The sequence below is a fragment of the Tachysurus fulvidraco genome, chromosome 13 (genome assembly GCF_022655615.1).
Source record: "Tachysurus fulvidraco isolate hzauxx_2018 chromosome 13, HZAU_PFXX_2.0, whole genome shotgun sequence".
Taxonomy (NCBI): Eukaryota; Metazoa; Chordata; class Actinopteri; order Siluriformes; family Bagridae; genus Tachysurus; species Tachysurus fulvidraco.
Window position 1 is genome coordinate 19,210,947 of NC_062530.1, and position 18,893 is coordinate 19,229,839.

General features: G+C 37.5%; 1 protein-coding gene across 3 annotated transcripts in view; it reads left to right on the forward strand.

Moving 5' to 3' along the window:
- The window catches only part of tspan9a (tetraspanin 9a), a 181,581-nt gene that overhangs the window by 40,287 nt on the left and 122,401 nt on the right, over nt 1–18,893 (forward strand). The gene's annotated exons all lie outside the window — the stretch shown is intronic.

An 18,893-nucleotide genomic window follows, 5' to 3' on the forward strand; every position in this document is an offset into this window, starting at 1 on the left:
CAGTGCCTTGTGTGTGTGTGTGTGTGTGTGTGTGTGTGTGTGTGTGTGTGTGTGTGTGTGTGTGTGTGTGTGTGTGTATGTGTGTATGTTGGATAGATGATTAGAACAGATATGGGGAGAGCACAGAATCGTTTTCTCCTTGCAGTAATGAGACTGAGATTTTGAGGTAGTAGAAGCAGCTTCAGATGCGATATAACAAGTACTAATTTGTGTGCCCACAGACTGTGGGCTTCATGAAGGCAATTTACAATGAATAATTCTGTGAATAATGTCCCATGCAAAATAAGAGAAGGCACCGTTTGTACTTACTATGTGAGCTTTATTCGCTGCTCGAAGTTTAAGACTGAAACTGAGATCCAAATTAGAGTTCTAGTATATTCTGAAGTAAAATGCCCATGAGTCACACTGGTAAACTTTAAAATACAATATAAAGTTAAGACAAAAGATAACACTGTACATATAAAACTGTACATTATGATTGTAAGGTGATTTTTCTCCTCAACAAGCTAGGTCGTCTCTATCACACGACCTGTCTGACCAGGAGGGAGATGACTGGATTCCTCTAAGACATGTGAAGTCTGCCATGCCATCTTTTTAAACTGCTGCTCATGTTGCATCACAGGGCAACTGAACACACTCAGAGGAACATGCTATCTGCCCTCTTTAGCATACATGCCCACAATTGGTTTGTGCCGTCACTCTGACTAAGCATAGATAATTTTATCCTCTTAGATTCCTTGCCATGGATGTCCTCCATCATCAGGATTTGAACGATCTATTCAATCCCCTGGCAATTCTCCCCACCATTGAAAACCCCTGAAAACCTCTGTTTAAATGCTGTCTTTGCTGAATGTGTGAACATTTCCTTACTGATGATTTTCTTACAGCTGACTTGACATAAAAATTGTTTTTTTAAATCCGAGGTCTTAGAAAGTGTAATGTGATGGTTCACTGGTGAAAAATCTACTGCCATTGTGACCAAAGACAGCCAGCAAAAAAGTTTTCAAAGCCTGAATTCTTAACAAAACTTAACCTTTTGTGTCCCAATTGGGAGGAAATTTATTTTGCAGCAATGGAATACACCACATAGAGATATCAATTATGCATAAACATTAAACATAAAAATTAAAAGAAAACCTTTTTGTATTTCAGTTAAGCAAAGAAATAGCACATGGTAGAAACGAGTATCTTCAGCTACAGTATTAGTTATAGTGAAACTATATAAAGACTTTGATGAATAAGTCTAGAATGCATCATGCAGGGAATGACATGTCTCAGATATAATCTAGTTTTTCCATATTTAGTTTGAAATGTATGGAAGTCCAGAAAGGCCATAATCAGAAAATGGGATTTTTTTATATTGATATCTAAATAAATAAATAAATAAATAAATAAATAAATAAATAAATAAAGCTTTGCCTTTCTGGACGTCGGTACATTTCTACCTACAGGTCCAAAATTGATTAAACACATGTTGTTTTACTCACATGAAAGATGAATCCTCCATAGTTCCCTGCTGGTAAATCAGCTAGGTGTTGGTGGATGCTATCAGTTTTGCACATTTTTATACGCACTCAGACTTTTAATAAATCAAGGCTGCGGTGTCTGAGTGATTGGTATGGATGGTGAGTGCTGTAATCCTTTTGGCTGAGGTGCTAATCCCTTTATCAAACCTCCAGGGAACAAAAAAACTCCCATCTCTTATCAGATCTGTTCAGGGTCAGTGGGTAGAGAAGAGAACCTACTCAGAAGGGGTGTTGCTGAAACATCATAGCTCGTGGATGTGATGATGAAAGGAGGACTATCAAGTGCCTTGATTTACTCACTCGGTTTAATAGCAGCCATCAGTGATTTAATGGTTCATTTAAGTAATCGTATAATATTATGCATTATTAATAACCTGCAGATTTTGCTAGACAATATGAAATATGTCATGTGCTAATGACAAGAGAGTCAGGAGCGTAAAATTCAAATCGGGGATCCGGCTCAAATATGGAAATGGTCACTATGAATAATCAATTAATGAAATTTTTTAGCATCCAAAAGAGTCATTAGCATCCAAAAAGCACTGTCCGTGTACTTGCTTATCAATGGCATTCAAAAGACTTCTTTTTTATATCTTATACAACTGAGCATTTGAGGGTCTTACTAAGGGGCCCAGCAATGGCAGCTTGCTGAACCAGGAATTGACCTCATGACCTTCCAATCTGAAGGCCAACAACGTAACCACTAAGCTACCATGTAAACTGTATTGTTTGACCTAATCTGTAAAATTGGCATGTGTCGGTGAGCCAGCTAGGAGTGCTGACATTAGTTTTAGAAAGTAATATGAAAAGAAACTGGATTGCTCAGAATAGCTTGTACGTGGGCATCTTGTATGTTTTATTGAAGAAAGTGAAGTTAAGGACAATGAGCACTCTGGCCAGGCTGAGTTCGATTAAAAATGATAGACTGATAAGGTTGCAATGTCTTGGGATTCTGCACTGTTCTTAGATACCGAAATAAAAAGCTACGGGCAAATAATTACCTTAACGTTGCTCGCAGCAGCAGCCCCTCATATCTTTTCTGTCTTTCCCTCAATCTTGCAGAGTTTACATTGCACGGCTCGTGCTCTTCAATCAGCCTGCCATCTGCTCTTTAGGTGCTTAGGGAGTGGGAATTCTTTGTGTTGCTTTTCAAATCCTGGTTCATATTACAGACTCTTGGGTGATCAATGAAGAACGTAGTTTTTATTCTTCACTGTCTGCAGGCAATCTCAAAATTAACAGAATAACAAATCGATCGTTATCATGAATGATCTTCTTGTCCATATGTTGGCTGTCCACAATTACAGACATTTTGTGAAGTGAAATAAGAAGGGAGATTACATGCTCAAATCAAAATTGGCAGAAAATAAATTACACTACACTAAGGTGTAAACTCTAAACCTTTATAGATAAGTTTTACCAGACAGGCAACTTTCCACCCTGTACTCTGACTCATCTTCATACAAAGCATTTTTTTTTTATTTCACACAAATGTCCTGCTAATGATATATCAGTAATCTTAACCTCAAAAGGAATATCTTTATTTTTGTCTTTCATGCCTGTTCTATATCTAGAGAAGGTGGCATTAAAATGACAATTTCAGCATCTAGACGGAAAGAACGGAAAAGGTCAATCTTCAGAGCTCAAACTACAGACTTAAGCACTAATAAGATTTTCCCACATGCAGCTCTGACCTTGGTCTTAATGCTTAATACCACACTAAGTATTGAGAGAGCAAAATGCTATTCATGGCTAATATTAATTACAGAAATCTGAGTTTTATTTAATTATTAGTGTTGTCATTAGTATTAACTTCTACAAAAAGTTTTTATTGCATATTGGAGGAAAAAAACATCTTAATCCTTCACCTTGTGGGCTGAAATATTGTTTACAGTGGATGTCATTTAATTAACTAAATTATTAGCAACTTTTTATTATTTTCAATAACTAAACTATAATTATTAAATGTAAGTGTCTTAAAATAGTCAGTGCACACAGGTCGTTTTATTCCAATCTGAATAGTTGAGGCAGAAATCAGTCTATGTAATATAGAAGCTCAGTGGTTAAGGCATTCGTCTACTGATCGAAAGGTCATTGCTTTGAATCCCAGGCCCACCAAGTTGCCACTGCAGGGCTCCTGAGCAAAGCCCTTAACACTCAATTGCTCAGGTGTATAACCTGAAATAAAATAAAAATGTAAGTCACTGTGGATAAGAGTGTCTGGTAAATGTAAGTAATGTCTGAGTACAATAAACTTTTCTACAATAAACTTTTTTACAATAAACTTTTCCCACATAGATATTGAGGTAATTTTTGAATGCACGGTATGTTGTGTTTATGACTTGTGTAAGCTCTTGCCTTACATCTTGACGCACAGCAGCATATGTGCAGTTTGATTAAATAAGGTGCACACACACACACACACACGCACACACACACACACACACACACACACACACACACACACACACACACACACACACACACACACACACACACACACACACACACACACACACACACACACACACACACAATGCCCACTGCACTTCTAGTCCTTTCCATTATTTCTCATCATACTCCGGTTGGTCCGCCCCCCCCCCTTCCTGCAATATTACTGATTTCATCACTTTAATGATAGCGAAAATGATAAAAGAGCAGCAGTCACAGAGTGACATAGACCATAAAGAGTAGTGTGGAGTGGCAGAGGCTGGATCACTAAATGAGAATACTCTTTTGGAGATAAATATTTCATAAGGAGCAAGCTGGCACACTGTGATACCAAGCTGTAATAGGATGAGGGGCACAATGTTCTGTGTATAGAGAGATGCTTCCTGCCACTTCCTGCCACTAAGTAAAACATCAGACATTCCTTGAGATTTACATGCTCCATTATTAAAACCTTTCAGCCTCCATTTCAAGTCACATACTGATTTTCAGGATTTAAAAAAATACTTTTCAATAGTTGTGGGCTGTATGAGTGTGTGCACATCCTGGTGTTTGATGCATCCTATTTAGGGTCCTATTTATTCCCACCTCTCTCCGGGGTTCTGCGTCCAATGCAACCCTAACAAAAATAAAACACTGAAAATAAATAAATGAATGATGACTAGCAGGAACTACGTCGGATATTGTTGTTTTTTTTTCCTTAGCAAAATCTGTGGCGGATGTGCTTTATTAAGCTTAAACATTTTGTCAGTGATTGCGTGTGCAATATATATATTCCCGAAGGCTAGGTATTAAATTTGAATCCATTTTCTCACATCTGGTATATATTTTACAAATGATATTAAAGTTTAAACCTACAGCATCTGCTGTAAAATTATACCATAGAAAAATAGGTTGCTCAATTTATGCCTTTTTATTATTTCCACGTTAAAGTCGATTTCAAATGTGATGTTTGTTGCAAGATCACCTTCGATACCTTTGAAAGGATTTACATTCAGTTGTTCCTATTATTGGGGGCTTGGTGGCTTAGTGGTTAGCATGTTTGCCTCACACCGCCAGGGTCAGGGGTCTATTCCCGCCTTGTGTGTGCTGTTTATTATGCCTGAATGTTTATGTTTTACAGTCATGTGTTTTGTCTCAATGTTATACTTTGAGTTTGAGTTTTAGGAGCTTTTGAGTTTTCTCTTCTCTACTTTGCATTTGATGTCATTCAAACAATTCTTCTTATTAAATCACACAGACACTCCTCCTAGCATGATTTGTGCATGCTAATTAGAACTTGTTAATTAGGATGTGAGTAAATCAGGGCTTCACTGGTAATGAAATGATGAAGCAAGTATGGCAAAGGAAATTGGACAACATAATATTGATTTCACTATGATAAATTTAAGTACTTTACAGATAGTGTTTATAAACCTCCATATCACCCCTCCGAGTGCTGAGCAGGAAGTGGGAGTCCTGAAGGTGCCATTTATATTACATTTTTTGATGTAAAGAGTAGCAGAGGATGTCTTGCATCATTCAGCACAGCACTCCAGTAGATGAAGCAGCCCACACTGGGCTCTTTTTACTCAACATGGGAGATTATGCACAGAGAGAGGAATGTGCCTTGAACCCTTGTGGAATCCTTCTAATGAAATGACATGCTGTAGGACCACAGTAGTTCTGAGTTCTTGTATTATTCTAAAAGGTAATATACATCATGAATGAATTGTCTTGTCAATATTTAATCTATATGTAATATGTCATTTTCAGTGGGGCAAAATATTTATTTTTTTTCACTTTGGCTTCGTACTTTACTCAGACTAGCAACTGATAGTGGTGCCAGTGGGATTTACTGCATTTGGCTGTGATGTGTTTTGATTTTCCTGAAAGATATACCAAACTAATATATCTACTATTAATCTGTTTGTTGATTGATCTAAGCAAATACTTGTGTATATTCAAGTATATAACGTATAAACGTATATTGTATTTGTTCATTCTGTGAGCAGCCATGTTGATTTGTCATCAATTCCTGAATTAGGGGTTTCTTTGGTTTAGGTGTAGTTCGAAAAGTAGTAGTTTTATGGTAAACCTTTATTCAAATGCAGCATTAGCCATCACTTCATATCTACATTAAAAAAACTGCAGCAGTGCTTTAATTATTTTAATGCTGTACGGTTTTTTCACCTCCTTATCTGTACACTCTGCTCAAACAGATCACCTTCTAAAGCTTTCATACTAACACTGCCATCAACACTCATAGGAACACCACAGTGCCTGTCATCTTTTAGACCATTATCTAGCCAAATTCCAGCCATAATTCAACAACTGTTTCATATTGCTCCAGTGCATTCTCTCTCACTCATTTTCTACCGCTTTATCCGAACTACCTCGGGTCACGGGGAGCCTGTGCCTATCTCAGGCGTCATCGGGCATCAAGGCAGGATACACCCTGGACGGAGTGCCAACCCATCACAGGGCACACACACACTCTCATTCACTCACACACACTACGGACAATTTTCCAGAGATGCCAATCAACCTACCTACCATGCATGTTTTTGGACCGGGGGAGGAAACCGGAGTACCCGGAGGAAACCCCCAAGGCACGGGGAGAACATGCAAACTCCGCACACACAAGGCGGAGGCGGGAATCGAACCTTGACCCTGGAGGTGTGAGGCGAACGTGCTAGCCACTAAGCCACCATGCCCCCTCCAGTGCATTCTGAAATTTGTAATTCATTTTTGGTTGCTGTAGAATGGGGGTGTGGAAAAAGTTTTTGTTTTTAGCAGCTAACAGCTCTTGTTAGGACATTTTTGTGCGTGCAGTGTCCACCTGTGATTGCACACAAGCACTAATTTCTCATAGGAATAACAGTAATACAGCCTCAGCCAACAAATTAGCACTAAAAACCTTTAGCAAAAGAGCAATATATGTAAGTATAAATATATTCAGTGTGTTTCAACATATTTCTTTAAATTACAGATATACTGTAACACTGAGAATTACACTGTAATTGATCTTATTTTTCTCCAATTTCTCTTTGTTTTCATGCACAATCATAGTTTAGCAAAGAATACAAATAATTCACTTGCCAGATTTTAATTGTTAAACAGGTGTAAAGTCGTCTCGGCTCTTGTCTTCAGTGTCCTATTCCCCATCTCTTCTCCAGCATTCCTAGGCTACAACATCATGCCCTTATTTTCTGACTCTGCTTTAGCAAAGTAAGAGAAAGCGAGTAGATTCTGATGGCTCTGCCTGCAGGAAGGATGAACGGACAGAATGAGTGCAGCTGTTGGAGATTTGGGAACTGCAATGCTCCCTGTGGAGCAGGATTAGGCAGAGCGTGCTGGGGAAACAGCTCCAAACACACTGTAGAGCTGACACCAGAGACCTGAGTTAGAATCAGGCCTGCCGTAGATGGAGTGTGAGTGCGTTTGTGTGCTGGAGATGCACTGCATGGGCTGAGCTGAGTGGTCAGACTGATCAGGACAGCTGTTGGCCCTGAACTTAATTCAGTATGACTGCAAACTGGGTAGCGAGACTGGCGTGTTTGAGGTCAGCATTGTGTGTGTGGCTGTGTGTTAAAGCACATATTAACATTAATTTTATTTATTTATTTATTTTTAATAAATGTTGTCTATGTCTCTGCAGAGCAGGGAATACTCTAGAGGACAGTGTCCTTATTTTTATTTTATTTTATTATTTTTTTGCTTCTTTTACAAACTTGACTCACTTGAAAAATAGTGAATTTTAAATTATTTTAAAAAACATTAAAAAGTATACAATTGCATTCAGAATCATCTACCCTATTCTGTATACATGAGCTCTTGAATGCCTATGGTTGTCTAATGTCTTTGTGGCTGACAGGGGATAGAGAGTATGTCATTCCTTTCCTTGACAGCATGGTCAGTTTTGCTTTCTTGGACTCGGTCTTAGATGGCTGTGGCGTCATCAGGCTTCGAACTTGTGATGAGACCTTGATAGGGTAATGTGGGATGTGGTAGCGTGGTGATTAATGTGTTGGACTTCTGATTGGAAGCTTGTGAGATTGAGTACCAGGAAAACCCATCTCCACCCAATGCTGGGCCCCTGAGCAAGGCCCTTAATCCTCAGTTTTATAAAATGAGATAAACTGTAAGTTGCTCTGGATAAGGGTGTCTGCCAAATGATGTAAATGTTATACATTTTTTTCTAGAAAGTACTATACTGTAAAGTGAGGATTTATGTATTGTGCTTGAATTAATCAATATATTTATTATCTATTTTTCTGTGACAAAAACAATAATCAACCTTTTCACCCTTTTTTTTTAAACACTAGGAGCACTAGCGCTTGAAGCACTAGGCTTTCCCTAAATATATTCATAAATAAAAGATCAGAAATAAACAGAAAGTGGATTACTGATAGATTAGTTGTTAAATCTGTGCTGCTCAGTTTATTCCACTCTTGGGAAATCTTTCTCAAAGGAAAAAAAACTAGCTTACTAATGTGGCATTTGCTGTTAGCTCTTTTTTCTTTACCATTAAAATATGTACATCACAATTACCCTTTGGCTCACACAGGTCAGCGTGCTGAAATAATTGAATCTTTCTTCAGATAAAAAAAGTTCCCGAAAAAAATCCCTAATCCCTTGAGTATGGCTTTTCTTATAATTTTATCTGCTTTTATTTGTATTACTGTATGATTGGGATGCATTTGGGTTTTTTTACAGTGCATGTGCATTCAGGGTTAGATTTCTCTTTGCTCTTGTCAGACTGTGTGTAGACCAGGTTCTATCTTTTAGTCATATATGCTCTAATTCTATCACTAATCACAACTCATTTGTCATAGTCACACATTCGTCTTAATCTCTGAATGAAAGTGGTGAAAGATTGTATGTACATAGTTTTTATACCAATTATAGTTACTTTGAGCCCTAATTTTGCTCCTTTCTCTCATTTCACAGAATACTCAGCATGTATTCTTTGTATTTGTATCTCTACATTGTATTTGTGAAGCACCTCAGGAGTATTTAATATAATATTCACTCTGGCATTTTAATGATAAAAACAGAATACTACATCAATAAAGATTATAAAGAAGAAGGAAAAAAAAGATAAAGCCGAAGATGAAGTAGTGGCTACAGCAGTTATGGCTCTTGGTTGGGATCGGGAGGTCAGGGGTTCAAGCCTCAGCAACTCCCAACTGCTACTGTTGGGTCCTTGAGCAAGACTTTAAACTCTTTAAATATGCATAAAAAAGTATTGTAGTGGGCCTTGGGGCAGTGGTGCCTCAACTGGTTAAGGCTCTGGGTTGTTAATTGGAGGATCGGGGTTCAAGGCCCAGCACAGCCAAGTTGCCACTGCTGGGCCCTTGAGCAATTGACCTCAACCCTCCCTGCTTCAGGGGTGTTGAATCATAGCTGCCCCTGCACTCTGACCCCAACCTCCTCAGTTGGGGTATGAGAAGAAAAGAATTCCACTGTGCTGTTATGTACATGTGGCAAAAATATAGGATTCTATGCCACTGTTCTGTTCTGATTTAAAGCAAAGAAGACTTTATTGGTAGGGCATTTGTCAGTTTAGTGCAGTCACACTCAGGTGCAGACCATCATCTGAATGATCTGAGCCTGAAACTGAAAATAACCACTGTAAGAGCATTTCATGGGAAGAGCATCTCATCCATACTGTGAAACTTATAACATGATTCCCAAACGGAGCCCAACTGCAGAGTTGTAGCACTGCAGAAATACCACGTGCTCAGGATAATAAGGAAAACAAGAGAAAATAAATGCTGCAAGCAATGCGCAAAAACAGTTACTTATACATAGTTATCTAATCATTTATTCATCACTGGCTATATGTTCTCTCAGCTTGGTGGATTTTTTTTCATGAACTTTGTTAAATTTCACCTTATTTTCACTGCTGCACTTCTGACTCATACTGTAAATAGTCCCTGAAACAGTTCCCTAAACACCCTTGAGATGATGTTTTTTGTTTGTTTTTTTGTTTGTTTTTCTCCATTTAATAATGCACAGTATAAAATCTAACCAAATAGAAAAGAAATCAGAAGTATGAATTGGATTCGGATCAGAGTAATAGGTGCGAAAGCACCCTTAAAATATTTTTCATCATAACACTGCAAGTAAAATGAGAACAACATCAAGTGTATAATGCTTAAACTAACTATGCTCTTAAGTATTAAATCCAAATCTGTCCCTGTGCTGCATATGCAGATGAACAGGAGCAGAACATCTGGCTCGGCACATAGTGCTGTAATGATCTTGATGCACACTATGTGTCTTTACTATATTCATGGTAAAAGCCATTAAAGAAGCAGTTGGAAATTTCTCAGCATTCTGCTGACTGCAGGGCAAATACAGTTAAAGCAAGCAACTCCAGGCGTCTTCCTTTCCACCAGTTGCTCACTCGATGGATATTTTTTCTTAAGATTAGGGGTGGGCTAAGCATCTGGGGGCGGAGCTCATTTAAAAAAGTCGAAATGATGCAGATGCATTGTATTGTTATAAATCAGGTTTATTTACATGCCTAACGCTTGCTTGAATTGCTATGATTACATTTAGAAATACATTACAAAATTGTGGCCCATTGTTGCCCAGTAGCTTGGTTCAGAGGCCTTTTTTTATCTCTTTCTTTCTCCACTTTGAGTTTCGAGAGAACAAGCGATCAGGCCATGCTTTGCGTGAAAAGGTTACCGCAGCCTCTTTTTTTATTTGCCCTTGAGGCTTTAATCTTGCTGCACAGCGACTGGTGTAAATGTGATCCACACAAAAGTCTCTGCCCTGCTTTTACCCCAACCCCCTTCAGTGTAATTGAGCTTAGGTTGTACATCTCTCAGGATGGCCAGTTATCATGTCATTACAGTGAGCAGGTCACCTCCGGAGGGTCACAGACGGTTACAATAACACAATGACTAAGTAATCATGTTCTGAACCATGCCGCTGTTTGTTGTTCATGTATCTCAAACTGATTATGAGTGCGTCTCCGCTGCACACATCAGTCCTGTGGTAACAAATCGGAAAAACAGTTTGGTTAATCTAATTACACTGCATTCATGAATGATATATGACCAAGCTGCACCATTTTTCCGTCTTCTAGAAACAAATGAGTTATTTTTCTTTTCCTGTAGGATAAACCGTATCTGAAGCCTGATTGGTAAGAAGACGCACATTATTTGTCTATAACAACACAGCTATGACAGAGTTTCTGACTGTAACATACAACTGGCTTATATTAATGCTTATATTAATGCTTATATTAATGCATTATTTTAATAGATTTTTTTTGGATGGGTGGATGCAGCGCATTATCTAATAATAATGTAGGATGTGGTAGCTTAGAGGTTAAGGTGTTGAACTACTGATTGGAAGGTTGTGAGTTCAAATCCCATATAAATCTCAATAGCAACTGTAATCACTTAGAGATTGCTGTGTCATAAGCAGAAAAATGCATTTTAAAACAAGCAGTTAATTAAGAATATAATACTCTTCTGAGTGGAAACAGCAATGGTGTGGATTATTTTCATATTGCTACACAGTCTGTTGTGTGTTTATCCTTTCATTTTTTAGCCAATGATTATATATTGCTTCTTATTTCGATAAATTAAATAGAGGATTGTTATGCCGATTTGTGGATATTTACTTGAAAGTACATGTTAATATCTTATGAGAAAACAAACAAACAAACAAACAAATAAATAAATAAGTGAATGAATAAATGACTAAACTATAGCATAATACATATAAATAATAAATACCATGTAATAGTGATGTGTTGTTTTTTTTTATTCAATCATAATTAATGAATTCATTTTTTCCATTTATTTCTTATTTTTTAAAACTTATGTCACAGCAGAAGTGGTATCACAGGATTATAACATGATTAAAAGCTGGCACTGACCGTACATCAAGGACTGCATACAGCTTGCTTCACCATTTCACCATCTACTGGACAAGGGCATAGAGTAGGTCACTGTAAATCAGGATAGAGTTAGAGCAGGTTGTTGTGTGGGTGATTAGCAGTGTGTGTCTGTTTGTGTGTGTGTGTGTGTGTGTGTGTGTGTGTGTGTGTGTGTGTGTGTGTGTGTGTGTGTGTGTGTGTGTGCATTTCTTTGTTCTAGCCGTCAAACAGAGCTACACTAAATGATGGAAGCAGCAATGTTGTATCTTATCGCAGAGTGAAAATAAAAGACATCCTAACTCAAGGCTGGAGAGCAGTGTGGTTTCATGCGTGTGTGTGTATGTGTGTGATTGGTCTTCTAAATCAGCCTGTAGGCATCTATAACACCCCTCATCTCAGCCTGTGAAAGGCGAACATCATTCACTCAACATAGCAATCGCAGCTTCCCCTTCACATCGTATCTCATCACATGGCTGTGAATCTGTCAGGTTGAGGCGTGTGAGTGTGTGTGGATGGGTGGGTGGGTTGGTGGGTGGGTTGGCGGGTGGGTTTTTGTATGACTTGTTGTGTTTGTGGATGTGCAATATTAATGAATTTTTTTCGTCCTTGGCAGAGTTAACCACACAGAGCGGGTAAAATCTTCTGCACATTCACACCAAATATTTTCAGTACAGTTTCCTGAGAGCGCCACGAAGGTCATGTGGATGTTGGTGTTTGGTGGAAGCGTACACTTTAAGCAAAAAAGCACATGCCTGTTAGAGTTGTTTAAGCTGTGGTGCTGATGTGCTTTAAAATTTTATGCTTCACTCCTGCCTGGGAAACACATCTCCCTTAGTTTTAATGCCTTCTTATATTATGCTTTACAGCTCTGTCTCTAGCTACAAATGGGATTTGGAATATTATTCATAGGCAAGTGTGTTAAGAGCGAGGTTATGTGAGATGGTAAGTGTGTGTGGCTTGAAATGAACAGCAACTCATAGTCCAGGAATTATCGAAATTGATGCATCCTGTAAATAAAAAATAAACATAAACCTAGCAGATTTGTTAGCAGACATTCAACACAAAACTTGCATTAGGTATATCACTACTGGGGGTGTAATGAATGCACAAGATCCAAGAGTTCACCTGTTTACAGTTAATTCATGGCATCAGATTGGCCAGCTAGATCATGTAAATAATATCTCATCACATTCCAAATAAAACTACAGTTTTGGACCTGCATATTAGTAACAGTACTGTAGGTTTTATTCTTAAAAATACAGATATGTTGAGGTCTTTCGTCTGCTCCCTGTTCAATGTTGCCAAAGTGGATCATGTGGCCATATGTTAGATTTGGTGCAGGTTTTACTGCAGATGCTCTTCCTGAGGCAACCCTACCATTTTATCCGGGCTTAGGACCGGCACTGAGAGTTAACTTTCTGCCCAGGAATTGAACCTGGGCTGTGGCAATGAGAGCCACAGTGAGACTTTTAAATAGACAAATATAAAAATGAAGTAAAAATGTAAAGTTCAAATAAAACCAACACACTGACAAAGAAAAGATTAGATTAGATTAGATTCAACTTTATTGTCATTACACATGCACATGTACAAGGCAACAAAATGCAGTTTAGGTCTAACCAGTTAAATGAGTTAAATAAAGTGGTAATATAGAAGTAATTTACAGATGTGTGTGTACTATGAACATATTATACAGATGGCTTTAATTATAACTAAAATTTACAGAAGGATGTAACAAAATATATGGCTATTACTACGAACATAATATACAGATGTATATGTACTATGAACATAATATACAGATGTATATGTACTATGAACATAATATACAGATGTATATGTACTATGAACATAATATACAGATGAATATATATGTACTATGAACATAATATACAGATGAATATATATGTACTATGAATATAATATGCAGATGGCTATTAGTATAAACTGAAATTTACAGAATGGTGAGCTGCCATGCAAAAAAAAGAGCAAGTGTGCAAGTGAGCATAGTTTGTATAATAGTCCATTAGTGCAATAACGTCCATTTTGTAAACAGTCCATTAGCGCAATAACGAAGTGTGTGTGGGGGGAGGGGGGGGGGAGGGTGTGTGTGTACAATAACAGTGTATGAAGACCAAAGAAAAGTGACAATCAGTGAGTCAGAGTCCTGAATACCACAAAAAAATACCAGACTAGCTATTACCTAGCTTTATATTAGAACTTTACTTTTAAACATGTTGCACTTATCCCACATTATTAAACGTTGATCAAAACAGTTTGTCAAAAAGTACAAAACAATAAAATAATTATTAAACAGAAATACTTTTGGCACCTAGTTTTAGAAGAAAGTTAATGATACTTTATTATTTAAAGTGTTAATACCATATAGTTAATGTTATACAGTAAGCTACATGTATGCACAATACATTTTAAATCTATACAATACTTATTACCAAAGTACAATATTTGCCACCACACTACAATAAATATTTTCCCATTTCATTTATATATCGACTACATATGGCGGACGCAGTACACAGTGATGAAATGAGACAACGTTTCTCTAGGGCCATAGTGCTACATAAAGGACTTAAGTTCTAGCCACATAAAGTGTAACCTTGTTCAACAGTATGAGACAAGGACAGTGAAAACAGCCAATAAAAAACAATACAAGACAAATACACAAAATACACAATAATGTCGCTGAACAGTGTGACCATGCTGCATATTATATGTTTTATTCGGCCACGTTGCCTTGGCCGCACGGAATCCTCATCGATGTGTTGTCTTCGTGGTCTCCAGTTCGTGGCTCTGTCTTGTTTCTTTTCATTTTCTGTTCTCTTTCCCAGTGTTTCCCGGTTATTGGGTTATGTTTTGTATGTTAATAAACATACCTGAATAAGACATCCCGGTTTTCTGACAAATCTAATACGTAACATCGTCACCCTACTTTACTCCCTTCTTTATCATTCACGATTCACGATTTGACCATATTCCTACTCCCGACTCTTCAAAGTTGGTCATTTTTCAGTCATAGGCTACTAAATTGAATCACACTGTATACCATTATCGCAGCAGATTCAGTGGTAATGTCAAATATCAGATCGTTGGCTCATGACTTACTTACACCTACTAAAAATCCCAAACCTTTTGTCCAAAAATTTATACTGTTTTCATTTGGAAGATTAACTGCCACAATGAATTAAAGTGTAATACTTCACAAGTTATTTGAATTATAATGTGATGGCATTAGTGTTGTAGAGTCAGGTCTAATTTGCACTGAACTTCATGGTGTTTCTGACCTGGCAACCTAGAACTGTAATCAAGTCATTACCCAGCGTGCTTCCCCTGCGCAATCTGTTCTACATGGATCACATTACCTCGATCCATAGCATGCATGCATAAACATTTTATAGCAGTGGCCCATAAGAAAACCGTAGTCTGGTGTGCTTTGTGCAGGGCTTTTTTTATTGTTATTTAAAAGTGTTAAAAATATGACTTTTAAGTAATTTATACAAAGTTACCACATAATAAAATGTGAAAAAGCCATGAAATTATGTTTAGACATTTAGGCAAACTTAATTAATTAGATTTTAATTCTAATTGAGTTTTTTATTTAATTGAGTTTTAATTTAAATCTCCTTGTTCATTTTTGCTCATGCTTTGAATTATTAAAGTGCAAAGACTTGAGAAACATGATAAGGTCTATTTACTAGCTATTCTATCTCGGTCTTATGTGTCTTTTTATAAATTTTGGAGAAAATGTCATATTTGGCTAGTCATTTTCAATCTCACAGAAAAGAATAGAAGATTAAAAATGTGCAGATAATAATTTAGCTGTAGAACAGGCACCTTACTGTGTAAACTTATTTTTTGAAAGCTAACCCCATGCATACAAAACATAATATACATCATTAGACTGGATCGGGTATGCTTACAATATGTCATTTCTAAACATGGCAACAGTTGGATATCTGGTATCTGGTACATGGCCGTCATCAGACAATCCTTAATTAAATAGCAGATAGGAAACAAACAACAAATCCGATCCATCTACCCTGAAGGGCAGAGCATGTTTAAATTGGATTCTGTGAAGCATAGCCAAATTTAGTTGGAGTAGTGGAAAATTCAAACCACCATTATCAAAGCTGCTTTCTTCATAATTGAGTTTGTGTAGTTATTAGCATGTTTGATTGGTCAGTAGAATCAAGATTGTTAATCCAAACTTCAATAAGTAAAACAGTTCAGCCTATAAATAATGTCGATATACACCTAATGGGTTCTGTCAGTGGAAGGTTTAGACGTTAAAAAGCTCCATGACTCTAATAAAAAGCCAGATTATTATTGTACAGTTTCAAATAATGAGCTTTGAATAGCTGGATTATGTTCAGAGTAGGTCCATGTAATTAGTGTTAAAGGGGTCTCTGGCTACGGATATTTTTAGAACCGTTGATGTGCATAAGTCATATTGATGGCTGTGTGTTTATTCAAATATGTTTCATAGAAGGCAGGAAAAAGCAGCCCAACAGCACAAAACCCCATCGTGAAACATGTGATAATCCACAAAAAAATAAGAGATCAGTTATTGTGCAAACAAACCCCTGAAACAGACAGAACCAAAAATCAAAAAACAGAGATCGGGTAAAGATTAAACCCAGATTAACAACATGTCAGGTACAAACCCAGCGGGTGTGGAGACCTTACATACTGTGTGAGATGATTGTGTTTAGAAATCAGCTAAGTGACAATGTGACAGTGTCTGTAGTTCATAGCTGCCATATAAGACACAGACTGTGTTGTAGTGCCAAAGGCTGCGTCGCTTCTTATTGCGTCAGCCTTGACGCAGCGTCTCGTTCCCTTTCTCACGGAACCGGGTAACATACGTAACCTGGTGTAATTCCTCGTGGAAGTAGAGTTCACCTGACAATAGGCTGCTCTACAGTTTGAACTACGTATGAACATGGAAAAGTGTTTTTATTAAAACAACAATTCCTTTTAAAGGTTTAAGCTATGTCAATAGTAGCAGATACTGAAGGTTTCAATATGTGTATTAGTATCAGATAATAAAAAAGTGGCATCATAGATATTTTAGTCAAATCTCATTCATAAGATAGCATTTCAGGCTATAAGATTTAGTAATCTCGAAATCTATGCGCAGCATTCTTCACATGAGCAGAAAAATGAGCAGAAACACTGTTCCACTATTTTTTTTTTAAATAAGTTAAGACATTATCATTTTTATGTAAAATTTTACATAATTATATTTATTATTATTATTATTATTATTATTATTATTATTATTATTATTATTATTATTATTATTATTATTATTTACTAAATTCTTATTATGTAAATAATAATAATAATCATTATTCTTATTATTTTTATTTGTATTGTTGTTGTTGTTGTTGTTATTATTATTTAAAGATAAATACTAATAGAGTGTATATGACCCTATTACACTGTGTATAGAAATGAAAGAATTAAGATTGAGAAGGACCGATTGGAAAAACGGCTTTACTTTCCCAGGTTCCTTGACCGTGTGTCCAATGTGTCCTCAGATTTTGGTTCTTGATTGATAAGAGTGGAACCCAATGTAGTATTCAGTTATTGTAGCCCATCTCTTAAAGGTTTTTTCTGCTGATCATGTTTATAAAATGTAATTTACTGTACCCTTTCTGTTAATCTGAACTATTCTGGTTAACCGCTACTCACTGGATGTTTCTTGTTATTTTGGCACCACTCTGTAAACTCTAGAGACTGTGGGTTGTGCCATGGTCAGTGTTACTGAGGTCACATATTTTTCTCTCATTTTCATGTTTGAAGTGAACATTAAGTGAATGTATCTGAATGATTTTATGCATTGTACTGCTGCCATTGTATACACTGAATATTATTCAGGTTATAAAGGCCTAATGCCTATAAACTTGTACTGTATGCTCACACTATTAATAGTCAAATGTCCTCCATCTATAGTTGTTCATCTTTCAGTTAGGCCTTAGATTAAGACAGCACTATTCAGGCCAGCTCTTATATCTGACCGCATAGCTGCCTATTTCACAGCACTGCCTCTAGCAGCAGACGTGCAGTAAAAATAGTGCATGCAATCTGCCTGGTGTTGAAGCTATCTCTTTCTAAGTGTGTATGCAAAAGTTCTCTGCTCGTCTAATAGGCGTCGTGGCCTTTCCTCCCGTAGGGCGGCCACTACAAAGCCAAGCGTGCCTAAAACGGACGGCTAAAATTAGTGAGATGCCTGATAACCTGCACCGAAAGATCAAAAGGGAGCTGAAGCGGCAGGCGTCGAAGTGGCGAGGCTTGTGATTTCAATTATATCTGAGTGTTTATTTGCGCCTGTGTGTTCTGTTGTGCCAATTTTCTTTTTTCTTAAATCCTGGGCTTGTAGACTCTTGCAGGCTACAAGGGGTGACCTAGTGAAGAGTGTGTGTCCATATACAGTGTTTCCGTAATAGCGCGCATGTGATCTGAGTATGTGCCGGGCGCATGTGTAAGGGCATGGGTCTTCAGCTGGTGGATCATTCAAGCATATTGACAGAGGAGGTCACTTAAATATCAATGACGCATTGCAATGCTGCCTACTTGCACTGACCACAGGCATGAAGCCCATCAGCGGCCACAGTGCAGAGAGGTCAAGCGTAACTCAAGCCCACAGAGAGACAGAGAGAGAGAGATCACCAAACAAGGCCTGCTAATCATGAGGAAAATATCCCTTATGCCCCATTTGCATTTAAATTTCCTTTTAGCGCACTGTCATAACGTTTAGAGAGAACACCAGTGCACTGGGGTCTTCTTAATTGGGTATTGATTGACTATCACCTGGTGATGGGAGACAACGAATTATCGCCTGGAAAAATGGCAAAAGGTGTTTTTTGAGAGAGAGAGAGAGAGAGAGAGAGAGAGAGAGAGAGAGAGAGAGAGAGAGAGAGAGAGAGAGAGAGAGAGAGAGAGAGAGAGAGAGAGAGAGAGAGAGAGAAGGAATAATCACACTGCATTTATTTACATAGAATAATAAATGA